Source organism: Macrosteles quadrilineatus, unplaced genomic scaffold, assembly GCF_028750875.1.
Source record: "Macrosteles quadrilineatus isolate MER2022 unplaced genomic scaffold, UCM_ALF_1.0 Scaffold_2__2_contigs__length_208266976, whole genome shotgun sequence".
Taxonomy (NCBI): Eukaryota; Metazoa; Arthropoda; class Insecta; order Hemiptera; family Cicadellidae; genus Macrosteles; species Macrosteles quadrilineatus.
Genome location: NW_026542595.1, coordinates 172,404,520 through 172,427,770, shown reverse-complemented (window position 1 = coordinate 172,427,770; position 23,251 = coordinate 172,404,520).

Below are 23,251 nucleotides of genomic sequence, written 5' to 3'. Positions count from 1 at the left end.
TATTAGTAAGATAATTAAGATTTTATATTGTGTGAGTTTGTTGTTCCATAGGCATTTTTGTGTTATGTACAATTTTACATACTTTATCTCAAACACAAAAAATATAGTTACTATGCCAAATAAAAATTCAATATTAAGTGTTTTGCAATATTACTGAATGAATGTGAAACGATTATACACAAAGACCATGTTGTTTTTTTTTTGTAACACGTAAACTAGCTATGAGAATTATAATTAACATTATAATTAAGTGACAAAACTTAATAAGGTATAAGTTGACATTGTATTTCGGCTGAGATAGGTTGAAAGCGTGTGATTACAACTTATAAGTAGTATTTAATATTTAGTCCTATACTTATGCTCTTTTTAAATATAACTCACAGTATTTTGTAGACTTTATTGAGTAGTATGGAAAAATCAAGTTACAAATTTAATTTAAATTATCGCTCATGGTAACTAAATTATTAACTAAAAACAACTGATAAAATAATCTGCTGCTAAGTAATTTTTTCATAGAATTGTATTAGTTGCAACCGACTCACATTATTATTAAACATTGACAATAAATAAACGTTATTAGGCCTAAATAAAATTGCCCTTGACAACTTTTATACAAACCAATTTTGCGTGTATGAATAAGTAATATTTTATTAGCTTCCTAATGATGTCTAGGGCGATCATTCTCGTCTACAAAATAGACTAAAACAACACGACGGCGCCACAACACGGTTGTTTTCATCTTAAACATTCAACATTTCATTGTATAATGGAAAAACTTTGTCTATCACAAGATTGGGATTCAACTTCGCGTCTGCTTTTGGAATTTGGAATCTGAATGTTTATTAAATGTTCAATAACAATAATTGTACAAAACGATTACTCTATGTTTGGTGTTAAATAGCTCTTCACGGATAATGAAGAACACATTTAACAGTTTTGAATCACACATGCATTTTATAGTATCATCGTGAATTTATTCCATTAATATCATATCCGTAATATGAAGAAATTTAGTATATTGGATGTAAACTTAAATGAGACTACTGTTAATATTTCCAATGAATGAGACGAATACCATATACTGTACTGGTGTTAGCTGATTAGATTCATAAAAGAACAAATTTATTCATAAAACCCTAAAATTAAGTTGTTATTATTAATACACCTCTAATGTCCCCGAAACAAATTTAGTTCCATTAGTACTTTGTTTGTTTTTGTTGTTTTAAGCTATATAATGTTTTTTTAGTATCTATATTTACCCTATGAACCTTCATTGAATTTAAAAGGGTTTTAATAACTATTAAACTGGACTTATTCCTTTTAATTTCACATTTATTTAATGCCAGATGGTTATACAAATTTAGTGATTATTAAGATTAATCTCGTTATACAAAATGTATAAGTCTATATTTTTTATCTTCACTTTGTGTTGTACAAACATAGAATCGTTGGTCTCTTTCAGCCAACACTTAAAGCGAGATTTCCTTACAGCAGACGACAATATGTCTGGTTATGTCTCTTAGATTAGCCAAACTCCTCATGAACAATATTTTTTGCCCTTAAAGGCTGCATGGGGTTCAATTTGGCCTTTTGAACATATTGAACATTACCACTACTTCCTGTCTACTTCCTGATTGTTTAATTATTTTAGATCATTTCAAAGAATAAAGCACCAACTAGTTTCATTTATCAGCACAGCTGTTAGAATTAATGCAATGAGTAAAAAACTGTTTGAGTTCCTGGTCTACCGTTGTAAAATAACATAAGCTTTTTAACAACATGTGGATTCATTAGCAATCTTACTGGATATCATTTTATAATACGAAAGCTACAAAGCACTTTTTTCACAAAACAGAAAGTTTATACCAAAAATTTGTATGAATGAAAATTGCATGAAACACTTTGTTTTTAAAATTTTAACTTTTGTACGCTTTGGGGATTGCTTTAACAGATGAAATAAAAGTAGGGCATTGTAAATCAACATAGAACATAAAAAAAACATTTGTGAGATGAAAATTGCAGTAAAATTTACTGAACGTTGGAGTTTGCAACGAAAAGCGCAACGCCTTGTATAACTTGTTGACTTTATTTTATAAGCTCTACGCTTGAGGGCGTTTTCACTTAACGCTTTCATAAAAAGGAAGAAAGGTTGGATTGTTAGCAAAATAATTGGGGGTTTTTAATCCCACATATTTTCTATTCCTGGTATTTTACTTTGTTGTATATTTTAATTTTCAATTAGTTGAGAAAGTAATAGGTATTTTGTAAACTATAACGCTTATATCTTTGCAAATTCCTGTATTTCCAATTATTTAAAGTCGTCTTGATTGTAAAATATTTATTATATTGTAGTTTTAACTTTTATCACACATAAATATTGTTGTAATATGCCTGCTATTTTGATTCAAGTTCGATTGTTTCAATACAAGTACGTAAATTTTTGTTATCTATATCAATAAAATTATTTGAGAAGCACGTTACAGGCTGTAAAATGTAGCTTCTATTCATAACACGCTGCAAATTTCTTTTTATTTTTTTACTATACAGATTTGTGGTTGTTTTGGCGGTTCCTGTATTTTTATTATCATGTAGGACGAGGAACTACAGCAATAATTCATCATATACCATTCAAGTAGTACACTCGTATGGATTTACAGAAGTTATGCTTATTTCACCCAACGCTCGACGTTATAGCAAGTACAAAATTGATAGCATGCACATTTTTACTTATATTGAACAATTAAACCAACCATAAGACATTTAATTGTACAAGGCTTCTATTAAAGCACCACTTAAAACGGTGAAGTTTTAGGCTATCTATGATATACCTGAAGTATCAATGGAAATAAAACCTCATATTTACGATTACAGTCAATTTAATTCTTCTTCAGATTTATTTCGCTGTATTTCAGGTGTGTGTATATTTTATTCCCAGAACTTCAGTAGTATTTCCACAAATAACTACTATGGATTTTACAGCTTCATTTTGCACCCTGTCACTGAACATTGCGAGATTTGATTCCCTCTCCACCGAGCGGAAGACATTCCATAATCCGCCTTGACAGAGTGCCGCACGGACTAGCGGGAGTCCGGATTACGACGACTTCCGAGTGAACTGCTACGGGGAGGATAGTCAGCGGGGTGTATCTTTTCAGAGGGTGGAATCAAGAGCTGTGTGGTGTAGGGGTAGAAGCGAGATTAAATTATTTTTATATAATCCAATAAATAATTCTTAGACAGTGGCACCCATCTTGCGAAACTCGGTATATTATTACAAAACTCAATTGGGATTATTTTGTAGGTACAAAGATGTTTGACGATAAAGACGTTACGTTGAACTTAACAATACCGTGCTAGTAATAGGGTTCGTCAATTTCTTAAATTAGTGCTTGCATTCATATATTGGGCTTTACAGTTTATCGCGTAATTTATACCTGCTAAGTGAATCGAACAAGATATTTGTATCGTACTGTATTAGGGTAGAAAAATTATAGAGATACATAACTGAATAACTGCAAGAAATTTCTAATATGCACATATAGTATGTGTAGTATGGGTTTATCACTGTGACCAAAAGTGACTATTTTAAACGAGGTTGAAAAAAGAGAGAGTAGCATGAACATGTTTGCTCGTGAGATGAACTAGGTTTTTCATCACATTGTACCATTAAGAATTCCTAGAATAACTGGGCTACAATATGTAAATTTTTCTCGTTGTTTACCTTTACAAATTAGTTCCCATGGGTTCTTTCTCTTTTGTTTCCGTTCGTTTGCTTGTTTTGAAGCTATTTGCAACATGGAAATAGTAATATCGTCAAAACAATATCAGTTTTTTCTTATTCTAATTTCCGAAAACATTTCACATATAAACGAGTCCGATTAAAAAGTAGTGAAACATATGATCGATACGTTGATGAACACAGAATCTGTAGTAAAGATCATATTTCCGTGGTAAAATAGGCGGCCAAATTTTAATGTTGGAAAGCATGAAATTGATAATAGCCAGCTTTTGTAATAATAATAGAATACAGCAATTAGTGCTGTTGATCAAAACACTAACTCCGATTGGACGAGGCAACGTATTATTTTGAACAGAAAAGTAATGTATTTGGTAAAGGAAAACTCGTACTTTTCCTGGATTAAAACTCTACTATTTTCGTAAAGCTTATAATGTACGGAAATTAGCCATTATATATATATTTATTTTATTATTTTTATTATTATTTTTTATTTTTTTATTTTACATTTCAACGGACAACTCCATTTTTAATACAAAGTGATAATAAATGTAAGTGCAATACACTTCAAATCATAATTATCTTCCAATATTGCCATATTCTAAGCAACCTGCATCATAGGTTTGTCCTAGTAGATGAGTGAACGAAGTGAACGAATCTATGTATCGTGTATAGCGGAGTCGGAGAAAAGTTGTCTGTGAATCCGTGAGTGTGTTCGTACCTAAAACTCAAGAACCGTTGCACTTATAGCGGAAAAATTTTGCACAAATAGTTATGACACCAGTGTAAAGACACCATTAAAATTCTAGACGATTCCGCTCAGTAGTAATTATAAAATACTTAAAAAACATTTTTAAATTTGTCCCATAAGAATAACATTAAGAGCTACCTTCTTCTTCTTTTTATTTGTTTACGTTTTGCGACCAACAAGTTTGTTGTCTACTTAAGACAGAGAGAACGACTTTTACTCTAAACTCTTTCATTCATGGAGTAAACAGTTTGGCGTCTATGAATATATATAATTATAATTTCACAGCTTTCAGAATAATGTTGTTTAAGCTAATTAAATTTCACAACTTTCAGAATAATAAATTGAACTTAACAATATTAGTCGGCAGTTATTTACCGTTTATGTTCAGTATTAAAATTCACCTTTAAATTAAAAGTATATAGGTATGTATGTATTTAGAACAAAGCAGCTTTTTACATTATTCAATTTAATGTTGGCATTGAATATTAAATATTCAAAAATGTTAGTATATTTTTATATTAAAATGCTATGCGAAGGGGGGGGGGGGACAGGTCCCCGACGTAGAGGAAGCGGAAAGGTGAGCAGTGAAAAGAAAGGAGTACGGAAACCCTTTATGGCTGTTAAATTAACGTATCGGTAATACTTAAGGGAGAGCAATAGGTCCACGATGTAGGAAGTGGTGAAGGAAGTAGTCAATGTGAGCAGTCCGGAGTGTGGGAAGCCTTTGTGACAATTAGAATAATGTATCTGCAATTCTAAAAATGCTATGGGAAGGGAGGGAAATAGGTCCACGACACTTAGGAAGTGGTGAAGGAAGTAGTCAAGGCGAGCAGTCCGGAGTGTGGGAACCCTTTGTGGCAGTTAGATTAATGTATCTGCCATAAGAAAATGCTATAGGAAGGGAGGGAAACAGGTCCACGACGTAGGAAGCGGTAAAGGAAGTAGTCAAGGCGAGCAGTCCGGAGTGTTGAAACTCTTTGTGACAGTTAGATTAATATACCTGCAATACTAAAATGCTATAGGAAGGGAGGGAAACAGGTCCACGACGTAGGAAGTGATAGTGGAAGTAGTCGAGGCGAGCATTCTGGAGTTTAGAAACCCTTTGTGACAGTTAGATTAGTGTAACTGCAATTCTAAAATGCTATGGGAAGGGAGGGAAACAGGACCACGACGTAGGAAGTGGTAATCGAAGTAGTCGAGGCGAGCATTCTGGAGTGTAGAAACCCTTTGTGACAGTTAGATTAATGTAACTGCAATATTAAAATGCTATAGGAAGGGAGGGAAACAGGTCCACGACGTAGGAAGTGGTAATGGAAGTAGTCGAGGCGAGCGTTCTGGAGTGTAGAAACCCTTTGTGACTGTTAGATTAATGTAACTACAATTCTATAATGTTATGGGAAGAGAGGGAAACAGGTCCACGACGTAGGAAGCAGTGATGGAAATAGTCGAGGCGAGCAGTCCAGGTGTAGAAACCCTTTGTGACAGTTAGATTAATATACCTACAATACTAAAATACTATAGGAAGGAAGGGAAACAGGTCCACGACGTAGGAAGTGGTAATGGAAGTAGTCGAGGCGAGCATTCTGGAGTGTAGAAACCCTTTGTGACAGTTAGATTAGTGTAACTGCAATACTAAAATGCTATAGGAAGGGAGGGAAACAGGTCCACGACGTAGGAAGCGGTGATGGAAGTAGTCGAGGCTAGCAGCCCGGAGTGTAGAAACCCTTTGTGACAGTTAGATTAATATACCTGCAATACTAAAATGCTATAGGAAGGGAGGGAAACAGGTCCACGACGTAGGGAGCGGTGAAGGATGTAGTCGAGGTGAGTAGTCCGGAGCGTGGGAACCCTTTGTAAAAGTTAAATTAATATATTTGAAATTCTAAAATGGTATAGGAAGGGAGGGAAACAGGTTTACGACGTAGGAAGCGGTGAAGGATGTAGTCAAGGTGAACAGTCCGGAGTGTGGGAACCCTTTGTGAAAGTTAAATTAATCTATTTGAAGTTCTAAAATGCTATAGGAAAGGAGGAAAACAGGTCTACGACGTAGGAAGTAGTGAAGGAAATAGTCGAGGCGAGCATTCCGGAGTGTAGAAACCCTTAGTGATGATTAGAATAGCCTAATGTACAGTGTCTGCAATTCTAAAAATGCTATGGGAAGGGAGGGAAACAGGTCCACGACGTAGGAAGTGGTGAAGGGAGTATTCGAGGCGAGGAGTCCGGATTGTGGGAACCCTTTGTGACAGTTAGATATCTGCAATACTAAAATGCTATGAGCAGAGAGGGAAACAGGTCCACGACGTAGGAAGTGGTGAAGGAAGTAGTCAAGGTGAACAGTCCAGAGTGTGGGAACTCTTTGTGATGGGAACTCTTTGACAGTTAGATTGATGTATCTGCAATAATAAAATGCTATGAGAAGAGAGGGAAACAGGAAATACAATACGTATATTACCAATGACTTTGGTTAATTAATGGACGAGAAGTTAGGATTTTTGTTGACTGAGATTTGTTTTTTTAAGAGGTTGGCACTGGCAGCCTCTTTTAACCTTGCATTTGCCTGTCCACATAGACTAAGTGCCCGTGCGTGGATCGTTTACAGCAAAGCAAGGGGTGAGCCGGTACAGGACAAAGGTGAACTGAAATTTAGTGGCAGTGACCAGGATCCGAACCCACGACATCGCTGCCTTGGGCCCGAAGTCCGCGTGAAGCTACCGACTGAGCCACCGACTCACCATTATTTGCCCCGACTCATGGGTTGATTTGCCGATACAAATAACATTTTTGTGTTCACCAGTGACACCGGTAAGTATGCTAGGTGTGGGTGGACTCTTTCATTATTGCGCTCATGTTCACTCATCCCGTTACGCGCGGAATAAGCGTACTACTAGTTAGAATTAGATCCAGCAATGTTTATTGCCTGCACAACAGCAATACTACACCACACTCCCAAGTGTTCTGTGGTTTGTATTCGCTTATTGCAGGCTCTTGTAAAATGTGGGTTACTGTGTACTGTGTGTAGGAACCTAGATTAAATGAGTAGACACAACTTCTTTAATCTATGGTAGGAATGGATACTACAGTAGATTCCCCATTCTGCCATTGCCGTTGCCCGGAAAGAGGTTTTAATCGATGTATTTAGATTTTTTTGTAAATGCCTGAATTGAACTTTTACCGCCCTTAAATTGTACAGATTGATATTTTCAAAGTTTTCAAGCTTTGTTTTCTAAGCTGTTACAGTTTAGAATGAACTAATGGTTTTCAAACTATATTTCCTTGAAAAAAATTTTTTTTACCGATAATTTAAATAATCTGTACAACCGAAATTGAATTCAAGCTATTTCGAAAGCTGTGTATATTTAGAATATGTTTTAAAGACAAATCAAACTAATCCAACAATTTAGGATGAAAAAAGTTAAAACCTTGAAACTTTTCACGATACATTCAACAAATGGTTCAAGTGCCGTTGATAAAATATACACAAATATATATTAATTACATTTTATAAACAATTATTTTGCGTTATTTATCAGCAGGTGTTTTTCTAAAAAGAATTTAATGAAAAAGTTAATTAATAATGTGGAGTGGGTTCAAAAAGCACATATATTTTTAGTGCGGTTAGGAACAAGTAAAATGAAATATGAAATTAAAAATATTTCTTGAAGTTAATTAAGACATTTTCGTCGTTATGATCATCTAAACGACACAACAGATTTTATTGAATATGAAGAATATAATTAATTACAGCCTAGGTATACAGGGTATTTATGTTTGTAAAGGGTTTGCAAACATTTCCAACAGTGTTCGTCCGCTCCATATATTTTCTGAGTGTTCAGGTTAAATGGTTGCTCCATTTGCTGTTTGTTTTTTTACAACTCTGTCCTGCAATTTAGAGGTAGTTTGTTGTAGGGTTAAAAATACTCTTTAAGATATTATATTTACAATCGCATTCGTCGTACAGTTTATGAAATTAAATTTAGAGTGGATGGTGCTTCTAGATTTTTTTATTTAAATTCCTTAATCAATGAGAATAGTTACTAAGTTACTATATCTCCAAGTGTTGTGATATGGTGTCAAGTGGTATGGCATATTTATATCATAGATAAAAGGAGTATAGACATTTTGTCCTTGGACATTTAGCTCTAGCCCTGTATGTTTTTACATTTTTTAGGATATTGGTTGTAGCATTATCTCTAAAATAAAATCCACTTGTGATTGGTAGGATTTGAACCCAGAACCTTAAGGACCAAATCGTCGTGTGCTAATACTAGACCAGCTTTCCCTATCCAGTTAATGAACAACAGTAGCCATTTAATTCAAAATTACAACCTTGCAATGTGTTGTATACCCTACCATAAAACTAATATTATGATTGTTTGGGTTGTGACGTTTGGTTGTAGTTCTTTAAAATCTGAAGGTGCTGGTTTTATCTTAAACAAAATTATTCTGGACTTATTTACCTTATTTTAGTGACCTAGCATGATTTGAGTGGATGTTTTGACGATATTTTGTTGGAATTATGTGGTCTAACATAACGAGCAAAGATGGTACAGAGACCCGAGTTCAGCCTTTCTAAGTGGAAAACATAAATATGATTATAATGGTATTTTAACTAGCCTACTTTTACCCACCACATCCTTAATCATAGCTTTGATCAAGATGCAACAATGTACAGTATTTCAATCTCTAACATCCGCATCCCCTTTAAACCACCCACTACCACCCTATCCTCGCATTCACAAACTTGATATTCTCCCAAATCAGAAAACTCCACATAAAACACAATTCAGAGGGTGGAATTGCTACCTTGCTCCCCGAAGACAAACATTCTCTTGCAGTCAGCATTATCTGCTCCCCTCTTTGATAAAGGGTTAATCTGTTTGTTTTCGGTTATGTTTTCAGGATCTCCCCTCTTGGTTGTGAGTTCTCATTAATGAGTTGGTGATATCTGAAGCTCTGAAGGGGTAAGTCAAATGTTCTACCTTGATTTATATTTTTCTTTAAACGTACAGCTTAGAGAGGTTCTAATTTTGTAGGATTTGCATTATTTGAAACCACCACAGTGTAATGATTACCTTGAAGTAAAAGAGTTAAAGCTGGAAGTATTTGAGTGTTCAGCGTTTTTTAAACACACTTGGAGTAATTGTGCGATTACATTTTATTCGCTTGTTTCGTTTTAAAAAGTTGTTGATTGATTTCAATCCTACTTTGGCGCAAACTTGCTTATAGTCACAGAAAAGGGAAACTTACTCCTCTGGTGGCGGATAAATCCTTACTCAATCAGTATATGTTTTTATTAGTGATCGAGGCTAATGATTCGTGCTTCGCAAAAACATAAAAACGCAGCTATAAAATCATCCAGTGTAAATTTATCATTATCTTATCTTGAGCTGGGGATCAGAAGGGTTCAAATGTCCTTCAAAACCACTAGATAAACAAATAAAGAGGACCGAAGGATAGTTTCAATCATATTCCTTTAGGTATACACATATAAAAGACCATTATACTACAATCGTATTCATTCTTTTAAGTTATTATATTTTAGTCCATTTCACTTATGATTGAAACTGAAAATCTTAAACGGTTATATTTAATTTGATTTTATATTTGTATACGTTATATTCGTATAGGGAACTTGGTTCCGGTAGCCTTCCTACTGTATTCTCTCTAGTCGCTCCGCTTGTCCCAACATCACACCCTCACTGTCTCACTTGTCATAACACATCATCGCACCACAGTCTTTGTCTCTGGGGGTTTGTCTGTCGCTTTGTGCAGTTATGATGGATATCAGAGTTGACATTATATTTACCGCCTTCGCATTATATTTTCGCCTTCGCTTCCTTCGTCCCACAATTGCAGTTTCCTCTGGTTCCGGATATCCTTGTCAAATGTATGAGTAGTGATGGCAAAGGATATGAGCAGTACTGTACAACTTTTGGTTGAATCTCTTTCTTTGTAAGAGAAACAACTCTGTGTAATTCATACTGATATAAGAAATTAGGTTTCGATGGATATATTTTTAGGTCCACGCTAGAACGACTAAACGTAGTTCGAAACATTTGTAATTATGAATACCATACATTTTTGTCACACGAAACTAATTACACCTTTAATGTCCTGAGTTTAAGACCAGGCTGTAAAATGACATCAGCCTATACTCACTACCATAGATTATATTCACCCTAAATAGTATTTTTGTAACTAGTGCCAAAAATTATGTTTTGCCAACTCGAGATCATTTTTCGAGACGATTTTCAGTTCGAGACGAAGTCGATAGCAAGAGCTGCAAACCCATTTCCGCCCGTGGTACGCTATTTTTCACCACACATACGAATTTGAGAAAATACATACAATAAACGCACACTAACAGTCAATAACAGGTAATAAGGTTATGTGAAAAAATATTTAGAGGAATCAGCAAAAATAATATGTTGCTAGGCAGTGGTATTTATAAAACAATTATATTGCATCGCATAATTGCATATAAATACTGCTTGTGTATATAATGCTTTAAGCAAAAAGCGAACAGCTGATTTTTGGCCCTAGGACCGTAAAAACCTGATCGGTCCCCTATGGACCTAGCATTTCGGCCCTGGACAGCAATATGTAGCTTCCAGCCTCCAATTAACGTTTGTAAACGGCTAAAACATCGTGTGGTGAAAGATCCTTTCCATCTTGTTCCATTGAAACTTAACAAAGTAATATGCAATTTAAGTCCATGCCCTCAAGACAGAGGCCTCGCGTTCAAACCACTACAGCCACAACAGAAGTAGCATCCTAATTCAACAAGCAACCGCCTCTGTTTCTTACCGATGCATGTAAGACCAATCAAGACAGTGACGTCATGATGCTGCTGTTGGCGTGACTCACTTAACGACCCAACAACCGACATCCTGGACATTTAAACACTTCCGCGCCGTGGAGGAGGCAGGTGTAGGCGGGAGGTGTCGCTGTGACCGTTGGCACTTCTTTTGTTTGACTTGAAGAACAATTAAGTGGCATCGGTTTCAGGGACTGTTTTAGATTGTTCAGCATTGATTTTTAATGTTGTTAAATAAATGATTACGTTAACTTTTAGTTATTAATATCAGCGTTACAGCGTTGATATTTTGGAAATGATGATTTGGTTTTAGATATACTTTTTCTAATATATCTCCTTCAAACCTTTTTACGTGTACGGATTTAATGTTGTAGAACTTACTCTGTTTCATGTTTAGGCTTACCAAATGAAAGGAAGGTTTTACCCAAGTAAGAGAGGAGGGTCCATGCATTGTTTGAGTTCATTAGAGTAATATTTCTAGTGGGTGGGCATTATTTGCGCAAACTGAGTCAGGTAGTCGGGTATTCCTGAATTGAGCCAACTACTCCAGGGAGCCACCCGATACGTTCCTTAAAGCCAAGTGGTGGCCTTCTTTGACTGTATAATTGAGTAGGTTAGGTTAGGACAGGTTAGGTTAGGATATGTTAGGTTAGGTTGAGTTAGGAATTAATTGATTGATAGGTTAGGATGACACGTAAAACAGGGCATTTCTTCTTCTGCCGGTAACTCACCCCTACCTGGCTTGGGCTTGGTGCAATTAAGGAACTCTTTGGCACAATTAATGCACGACCTTTCTATTGACCCAAACAGTGTAACAAAACCACACAGTTGGAGTTATAGTAGTAAAAAAATATATATTTGCCTTTTTTTGCTTGCATTAGCCTGGAACCGTGCTTACAAACTACGTCAGGCTGGACCTAGAGGGTTGTGGCATTATCACTTACATAAGGTTCATTAGTGATTGGCGGGGTTCTAACCCGGGACCTCAAAGAACCGAAGTCCCACGCATTACCACTGGACCATCTCGCTCCCCAATCTATTTGACCTAATCTGTAATAATATTTTGTAGCACATACTCTCTGTTTGGAATGTGAACAAATCGTGGATTTTAAATGTTTGTTTAAGAATAGTACTATCATAGACTAACCAACATTTTATCAATGATACTATACCAAGAAATAACGATAGTGAAAATAGAAATTAATACAACAGCTGAACAAGGATTTGGATTTTAAGAAACCACACTTCGTTACGCTCAAGGCCCTAATTGAATATCTAAAATAATCGCAGACAAATCCTTTTAAAACAAAATTGGCGCATTTATAAAAGCATTTTAGATATATTTAAATACCATACATCTTTTAAAAAGCTGTTTTTTTTTTTGGTTGAAATAGGTTTAAGTTAAGTCATGTGTTTTTAACGTGATTTAAATGTATATACTTCTAATACCCTGTATTTCTTTGAGGATAATACCTTTGACTAATACTAAAACTAATGTTAAGATAATCTTTCTCACCCTCATTCCTCTCCTAAAACATGATTGGTGCACTTTATAGTCCTCACCACTCCCGGCTCCCTCTAATCCAACTTAATCTCTTCTTAGACGCCTTCTTGACGCAAAAACTCAAAACATTTGATTTGCACTTAAATAGTGGAAGGATAAAAAACAGTGAGATGATTGCCTATTCGACTCAAAAAATAAGATATTGGAAAATTTGTTTCAAATGTTCGTTCTCTTAAAAATTGGTTACAATTATTGAACACACTTGAAACAACATTTCTTTGTTGAATGAATCACGTTTAGTCACTAAAAGAACTTGAATGATCGTATGTGACTCATCAATTGTCGACAATGAGTTGGAACTTTTTAGAGGTAAAACTTATGGAGCACTAAAATAAACAATATTTGGTATTGCTTTTTAAGAATATGGTGTATTGTTGTAATATAAAATATAAATTACAGCACTTTAGGCTTAGGAAGAAACAATAAACAGCAGGTAAAAGAAGAAATAAACTTCAACAATACCTAGACTTGGACCCCACAGTAATCTGTTCTAGTACTAAAGTGACTTTACCACATCAGTTTACAAAGTTATTATGTAATCTTCGTATATTATATTGGGTTCTATAATTCAAAATGTTACTCAATTGAGATAATTCAACAGGTAGAATTCAGTGATCACATGGCACCAAAGTGATCGGTAAAGAACAAAGGCAGAAACAAAGGTCTGTATCTACTAAAGTGGCTAAAAACTATCGGAAATAAACCCTACCGATTACTTTTGAGTATAGTTTCGTCTCTCTTGAGAACAAGCCAAAAATCAATATTCACTTGAATATTAGTGATGTTGTATATAGACAAAATTATGATACTACAAAATAATTTACCAGTTTAAACATACAAGTTGGAAATGACCAACATCTAAGAGAATGTTAACGGAACGGTCTGTAACTTGGGAGAGGAAATGTGTTTTCTGACAAGGGCGATGTAACAGTCCAACTTTGAGTTTATTGCTAATCCATGTGACCGCAGCAGCCTCGTTGGCCCTTAGAATGCATTAGGAACTCGCCTAATATCTTCTGGTTATTGCCAGTGAAACGGACAAAAAACTATTTAGAGTGAAAACTATGTTTGAAAAATGTTTAAGGCTTATTAAAACACAAATAGTTTCCTTAATTTCAACGCCAATGGCATTTTTAGACGAGAAGCAATGTACAGTGTGTACTGAAATAACACTTTTTAGTCAAAGCGGTCCAGACCCAGATGTGTTTTTAGTCAATATTAAGTTTAAATAATAATCAAGACTAATATTGTATGATTGTGATTGTTACATTGTGGATTGTGTTATTGTAAGCTGTCTTATAAGAGGAGTAAAGTAAAACTATGTGTTCTCTAAGTTGAAAAAACCCTTATTCTAACTAAATGTTATGGTTGCGTGTAAATATGTCTTGTTATGAACCTTGTATATATATAAAAAAAACTTTTTCTTGTAATTATTAATCACTTTCTATACTATATGCAAACATTTGAAGCAACAGCACATCTTAAGTACTCGCCTAGCTCTGAACTAGGTAGCTAGGTTGGGAAAGAGGCAGTGGTCCGAAAGTCAGAACTCCGAAAGGCACTGGTCCGAAATAAATTACATGATCAGGCACTTCTTCAAATAGCATAAGTCCGAAAGGTACTGGTTTGAAAGTAAAAACTCCAAAAGTCCCTAGTCCGAAACATTTTGTGCATCTACGGACAGGCACTGATCCGAAAGGTAGAACTCCGAAAATTATTTTCGGACCAGTGCCTTTTGGACAACTGTCTGGATCTCGCTGGGTTCGACTCGTATGTGAGTCAAAACTAGTTGCCATACCTAAACTCATCAGATCGCATAGATAGATGCTAGTATTTTATACCAATTTATAGGGCTTAGTCGCGAACAGGAGGCTAAAATGCAATATGATAAAAATATGTTTAGTTGTTTTATAATCATGCAATTATAGCTTTGGAGGGTTGTGAGAATATAAGAGAACGGTTGTAAATATTTTATTTGTTTCTAGAAGGGTATTTGAAAAGCACAAGAACAAACAAATGGCTTGTCGATATTGGTAAATGGATCTTGTTTACTGTTTGAAGGTAAGATGGTTTTAGCCAGCAACCTAAATCTGTGCAACATCGACAGTAAAGATAATGCGACGTAAACATACTGTACTTCTCTCTGACCTGAAAATATCGTAAAATGTAAATTGTACAATAAATTTGAAGCAACAAATAATTAACTACAATAATGTTTATTTAAATTTAAAACAAGTAAACAATAATATGAAGCACAGATGTGAAAAAAGTGTCTATATTTGTATTTATGGAGTTTATAAAATAACATGAAAAATGAAATTAAAATTATTTATTTACACACGAAAAATATGAAAAATGAATTAAAAAAATTATTTATTTACATACGAAAAATATGGGCTACAAATCTAAATTGTTAATAATGTTTTAAGTTTTGTTCCTACTCAGTGTTGGATTATATTTTGCCTCATAATACATAGCTTTGTGTCGTCCCAGACTAGGAGGCCTCGCCCTGGATTATCCCACCCTCCCTGATACAACCCAGACAAAGGGATGTCACAAATTTCCTAAATGGAAAAATAATCTCTCGCTGTCCCAAAGTAAACACAATGCAGCTGGGAAAAGGGAAAGGACAAATATATGGTCACAACTGAAAGGGATTTATTTGGACATAGTATTTGTACAGTACTAAATAGTCGTTAAACGATTTTTCTTATTCCGATATATTCAAAGAGAAAGTATTAATCACCAAGATTTTGATACTTCCACCATTACATCATAGGTCGCAAGGATTTAGTCTAAAATAATGTACATTTAACTTTCTAGGCCTAAAGGGTCGTGACGTTATGAAACAGGTAAAATCCATTTATGATTTGCGGGATTAGAACCCGAGACCTTGGTGACAGAAGCCCTAGGATCTACCACTACAAGCTCTCTCCCCAAGTAGTAGGTAGTAAAAACTGTTTAGACCTCTTTGGTTGAAATACAAAGTTGTAAACAAACTTTTCGAAAAGATCCTATTAAGTTCGTACAGCTATGAAATATATGAACACCATCTGCAAATTATTTAATTTTTCAAAATAAATTTAGCAATTATACAGTTCTGTTTGTCTAACTTATCAAAATGTTATTTGTTATCTAGGTCGATTAACAAATGAAGTTAGGTTCTAAACAACGTCAAATTACAAAAACCCTCCAGGATTTGGCAAAATTGAAACATAGTAATTTAAAACAAAACTCCAACCGTTTGACCACTATTTTAAGTTCTATTGAATCCTTGAGTTTAACTACAATTTGGCTAATTACGTTTTTACTTAATTTCAGAACCTCTTTTTATGTGCACTAGCCTGTTTTTCCAGTGTCAATAAAATGGTATTGAGACTTTTCAGTAGGTATTGAGGGTTCTTGAATTCCTTAGTGGTTAATTCCAATGACTTTGGCACTCGCACTAGTTTACCACCTATAAACAAACTGTATCACATTTAACAATTATGATGTTTGTTCAAAGTATAATTGAAAATGGTTGATCTTTATATCAAAGCCTGGTTCTTATTTTACAATAAATCAATCAATGAATTATTTAAGAAGGGGACGCCACTTTGTGCGCATTTTAACCCAAATATGAGTGAAGGATGAGTGTAGGATGAGGGGCGTGATCTTGTTGGTCTAGTCTTGTTATAAGGAGACTGGGTTCAAATCCCGCCAAACGCCAGTGGCATTCAGTTTTACGACAAAACCACCAAAATCTGCAAACATACTCTAAACTCTAGGCCTCCCTACCCAGTAAAAAGTATAGAACTTTATTTGGAACTGTTCCCAAATAAGAGATCTCCTTTTAATCCCATTTGTTAATTTTACTCAGCAAGCTATTAAATACTCATTCCATGCACTTGTGACATGTCAGTGCATCCGAAGAGACATTTTCATTTAAACTCAATCTCAGGCTTGTTTCCTCACTGCAAACTTCCTAACATAAAGCAGTTTAGTTGCAAATGAAGACAGCGGAGTGGATTGTAAACATCGTGGCGTATTAGCATGCTCCATGCTGCCTTTAGCTCAGGGCCTCTAACATGTTATATTCATGACTGGCGTCACAAGTGCTTCAACTGCGCGTATGTCACATGGGTTTCACTTTATTGAATGATTAGGCTTGTTGAAGTAAAATATATTTTAGGCTTAATGGTTACTTAGGTTATGGGTAACAGCTTAGCAGGCAGTTGTAGTGAATAAAATATAGTTTAGGAGACGTATTTTTATCAGGGCGAACATAAATTTTCAGTAGATGTGGGGATGGGAATATGTGTTGTAAGGTCTTGACCAAGATCATTCTTATGGTAGCTTAGCTTTGCAGTAATACGTAAAGTTATCTTTAATGTATTAATTTCTCTTTTTAGGGGTAGAAGAGTCAGGGTCAGTGGATTTTTTTCATGAAAGAGTTTTAAAAGATTAAAGAAAAATCAACCGAAGCCATGTTTGTGGATATCCTGGGGATCGTACCAGTCTTTCTTACACCAAAGATCGAGACGTTGACCACTTGGCTAGCAAAAAAAGCCTTTGTTAGATTTCCTTTGCGATAGTTTTTTTCTCTCTCGTAGTAGGAATTACAAATATTTATAATCGTAACCATGTTTTGAGAATGTTTTTAATCCACCATGATTCCACAAGTTTCCCCTAAATAGTAGACTAATTTTGTCAGGTAAAATGGGGAATTCTTTTTTATTTATGGTACATTATACAATAAACAATATATATATCTAATAAAAGATTATGGTAAAATGGACCTTCAGTCTGTCGGGACATATTAGATAGGCTTAAATCTAATTAAGATCTATGAACTATCTAAAGTATTAATTATTTTATATATTTAGTACAATACATGTTCAACAACCATTTAATTACGACTCTATTTTAATGTTGAGCAACCCAAGGATATGAAAATACCATAAATTGCCTGAAGCGAGACGGATACGTATTCGGAGCATTCGGGAGCAAGAAATCTTGCATATTTGGCGTGCTTATTCAGACTTTACGTTCCCACATTGATTAATCCAAAAGATTTTGATTTAAATAAGACATTTTATAGAAAACTTTTGATTTTAATAGTCATCCAAAACACACCTATGATCCTGTAGAGATAATATCTTAGAAGAAAATTGAGAAAATAGAGAAAATTACGACCCTTTAACTAGTTTTGATGTTTCACTGGTTCAGAAAACCTTACGGTACTACTTTAGTATACCAGGATTATATAAAAGTGAAATTTAAGTGCATGCGCACTCTTGTTATTTGTATGAAAATAGAATAATCAACGGCCTAAAATGCACTTATATAATATACATTTTGCAATAATCAAATTTTATTTAAACGCTGAAATAGGCTGCTAAAAGCATGATAAATCATGGAATGATACTATTTAAAAATATATTCTGACTGCTCTTGTCTTCCAACAAAAGTGTCTTTAAATAGCTGCCAGAAAAAGTACAATGGTGGTTAGAATGAGGTAGCACTCAAACAGCTTACATCGCCATGTTTTCTCTTTAATTTATTTACTCACCAAACACTGATAAGATCATTATACTGTATAACGTCTCTTTAGTGTCGTAACATTTAAACAAGGGGGTGCTGTAAAATTCATAAGCCTTTTCAGTTTCCCAATTTAAGTTACAATAATTGAGGTCCATTTACGTTACCATCGTATGACATTTTTATACTATTCCATTATAAATCTTCCAGACAAAGGTTTTTTAGTCGTAAGTGCAATACAAGTGGAACGCGAAATATAATATTAACCATTTACAGAGCTCTCGTATTTTCCGCATTTCTCCTGACTCGCGAGACGAGGGAGGTGTGATAATGTGACAGGAAACTGAACTGGTGGGAAGTAATTAAATTATCGAGAAACAAAAGGAGCAAATAAGGGGGACGATCTTCAAACGTCAAGTAAATATTTAATAAGGTAGAAGGGATGATAAGAACCCGAGTGGAAGAACGCTCAAGTCAGACATTTAGGATTCTTAGGTAATGATGTGAAGTATTTAGCATTGTACTAAATATCTCTGCTAAATGTTTAAATATGCTTGACATAAACTTGATGTGATTATTAGCAGCGATATTTTTAAAATTTATACTAAAATATGCAATCATTATATTCTTTGTTTGGGGTGCTTAGTAAGTTTACATGATTGAACATGTTTTTCTTGATGTAGATTTATTTGGTTGGGATATAATGCAATCCTAAAACACTGGAACCTGTGTGGGTGCTCTTTTTATCAACTCAATTTTAGGTTTCAAAATATAAGCCTAACCAAATATTTGCCAAGATTGGCAGTTAAAACAATTAGAGTGAAATGATATAACTAAATTAAACACTTGAGTTTTGGGATGAAATATCCGTTTTGGGTCACCCTGAACCCAAAAAGTGGTTCGTTGTATGTGTGTACATGTACATAGCTATAGACTAAACCGGAGGACCGAGTTTTATGACATTTATGTGTTTTCTACGCCAATGCCATTTTTACCATTTTGAAAGTGATCGGTCGTATGTGTATTAATTCTTCGTATCTCCAGGTGATTTTTCCCATATTTTTTTGTTTATTTCGATTTCTATTTCCCTTTAACAAACCCCATAATAATGAAAATAGGATTTTCGCAATAACGGATCTAGGTTGATTAAAACTTAGTATGTTATAGTCCTTTAGATTTTAAACAAAATGGTACGTAATCCAATATGCTAACAATTAAGGTTCAAATTTTATTTCACCAATGATTTCCCCCATAATATCATAGTTACCCCCACCATCCATAACAAGGGGTTTGACAAGCTGACAAGAGAAAGTACGTTTTCTGATATATTTTATTTGCTGTGTTTACCTAAAAAAACATATGCTTACAATCTATTGCCAAAGACTTGGTTTTACAAACATTTGTCTTGCTGAAGTCACGTGTATTTCTCCGTTTCTCCACCCCAGCTCTTATCCTGCGTGGGTCCTTGGAGTGTTTCCTGTTTGAAACAGTCTAGTTGCAAATGAGGCTGCAGGAGTGGACTCCAAACAAACTTTCTGGATTAGCATTGTGAATGACTCTGATGAGTCACTCACTTATGCAAAGCTATGTCATCTAAATGGTGTGTTTCAAAAGCGTCTATTTCAACAAGCTTTTTGCCCTTTTAGCCTATAGGCATATTGTAAAGATAATAAAATACGAGAAAAATGACGTGGTAACATTTGCAAAAGCAAATGACACACCACTAAAAATTATTTTGAAAATATTTCTGATTATAAACAATTTGAACGGTGATGGTCCACAATGTCAACCAAATTGATCGTTTTTGTGTACGAGCATATAAATGAGTTTGACTTTGAAGCATAAATACTAGTTTGATATTTTACGACTTAGTGTAACTGGCAGTATGTGCATTATATACTTAAATGCAGTTGAACACTAGCGAATAATAAAAAGGTTTACCGGAAGATGCAGAGAAAAATCTCAGAAACGTTTGATTTTCGCTTGAACAATTTGGTCCAACTTTTAGGATTGAAAAACAGATGGAAGATAAACTATGAAATATGTGAGCTATGAAACCGAAATTCTGTAGACTTGAGAATAGACGTGGATAGATTGTACATCACTCTTGGCACTCGTCTATGATGTTCGTGTTCAGGATGTGTAATGTTTAGTTAAGCCTATCGTGGGAGAAGGACTTTGGCGTGGCAAAACACACGTGGAGATTGAAATGTGTGATACAATTAAACTTGTTGGAAAAGACCAACATTCGCAAATGGTTTTATGAAACTTTATATTTCAACTTTAGCTGTGCTAAATTCACCATGGCTATGGGAACTCCACGGGATTGTCGAATTCTTGTTCATTTATTTTTGAGAAATGTCTGGGTATTTACGAAATATATTTACACGACTTTTAGTCCGTTGGTAAATTGGTGCAGCTTTCTTAAAACCATACTTGTAATGTTATCATTGACATAAATGCGAGGGGTTTTCTCAAATTAAGTTCGATCCCAGGCGAAACGAATAATGGAATAACCTTTTATTTTTCACAGATTATATTTGTTCGAGACTAGTACATACTATGTGAATAAAACTACTGATTTAACTTTAACTACAGCTGTTGCTTTTAGATGTACATTATAAAGAGTGATTTACCTATCCCAGTCATATTGTGAGGTCCAGTTATAAAAAAGTTAATCTTTTTAAAATTTATTTTCTTACACTGTTTAGTCTCTTGTTCACAATCTTGTAGATCAACTTTAATTTAAGATCAACTTTATCACTGAACCTTTGAAAGCAAACTAAAAAATACAAATGCTAGGGTAGCGAAGCTCTAGAGGGAAACATCTACCATATGTCACTCCGCTTTAAGTTACGCTTTAAGATAACACCTCAATTGTAAACATTGGTTAGGTAAGACAAGTGAAAAAGGGATATAAAAAGGAAACCCCTTATTGTACTAAGTATATAGATTTTTACTACTTACGTCTAACACAATGCTGTAAAACACTTAACGAACATCACAGCTGGAAACAAATAATTTCAATCAGTAAACATGTATACCCTACTTATATAAAAAAAAAAACTAGCTGTACCCACGGGCTTTGCCCCGTTTAACTTCATAAGTATTCGCATGGCTCAATCACGTCCTGGTTGAAGTTCGTTCGCTACGCTCACTCACCTTTAGGTAGGAGGTCGTTCGCTGCGCTCACTTGCCTTAAGGTTAGCTCGTTCACTACGCTAACTCGCCTCCAGGTTGAAGTTCGTTCGCTACGCTCACTCACCTTTTGATTGCAAATTAGCCGTTGTCATAAATTAAAAAAATAATAATAGTGCCGCACCCTGTTGGTAATCCTTGTAACTTTAATGCTATTGTACATCATAGAACAGAACCAACTTGTTTAATTGAAACAGCTGTTAAGATTCATTAATTCCTTTTATATATGAAAAATCACATGGGAAACTCCAGAGCCACTGGGGCGGAGCCCGAAAGCCCGATCAGAATAAAAACTACTTAGTTTTCCTATTTAATGCCCAAAGAATCGGTGTACCGAATTTCAGGCTCCTAGGTAAATGGGAAGTGGGAGAATTAGTGATGAGTGAGTGAGTGAGTGAGTGAGTGAGTGAGTGAGTCAGTCAGTCAGTGAGGGCTTTGCCTTTTATATATTTAGATTATAACTTTTATCGACCAACCACAATTACACAAATTAAAAAAAAAAACAACATGAAAATTCTAAAAGTTTTAAACAAAGGAAATCGAATGGATTCAACTGAAGAATATTTCATATACGAAGAAAATCTAAAAAAACTCAATCATATTTTAAATAGCCAAATTCCTTCAAGAAACCCAATCTTTGACCAAATTTTAAAATTAAATAATCAGTAACAAAAATGTTTTTCCAAATCCTGTCTAGTTCTATAAATCATCTGTATATATAAATTATATTTATTTACAAACAAACAATATAAACAACAGTTAAGTGTTTAAAGTATTTTGAAGTTTGAAAATGGACTAATGTCCGAAACATGTCACTTCTTTTTATAAAATATAATATTCAGGGTGCTCAGTTGTACTTATTTACTTAAATATTTAATATATCAGCAGCCCTATTACGTGAACACATAAATTAAAAAGAAAATAATACACTCACCATTTGTCTAAAGGGAAACATTAACCACGTTACTATAACATTGGACAAGGAAAGCAAAACACGTTTAAAAGGCAAGATGGTCCTTTAACTCAGTGTTAAACCCCCTTAAGTCCCCAAAGTAAAACCTAACAGAGTGTAAATAATTAACAGAGCTTAAGCACTTGACGAGGACATAACTGCCAGTGCTAAGACTTCGTAATGCTGTGTATTAGAGTGGCGGGGAAAAACACAAGTTGATGGTATTTATCAACCATTTACTATGATGTCAGAAAATAATTACATAGTGATTAGATTTATTCGTCGATTGATGCAACAAATATAACATTTTCATTAAATAAATTTATAATATTGTGTTTTTTTTTTGTGTTAGGAAATCTTTAATACATACACTGTACTCCTCGTCAAATACATGGATTTTATATTAGAGTGATGAACAGAAATCCTCTGTAACTACTAGACCACAAAATAACATTAAATTTGGATGTACTTACTTACTTACTGCCGTGGCTCCACAAATCTCAGTTGATTCTTTGCCTCATGTACCAGCCTCTTCCACCCTTCTCTGTCTTCTGTCAAGTTGACATTTGCACCCATTGTCTTGACGTCGTTCACTTGGTCAGTCCATCTTAATTTCTGCCTTCCCAATGGACGTTTACCTCCAGGCGTGGCTCTCCAAACTTCATACAGTCTTGTTCCTTTCTCTCTTCTTAGCACATGCCCTATCCAACTTC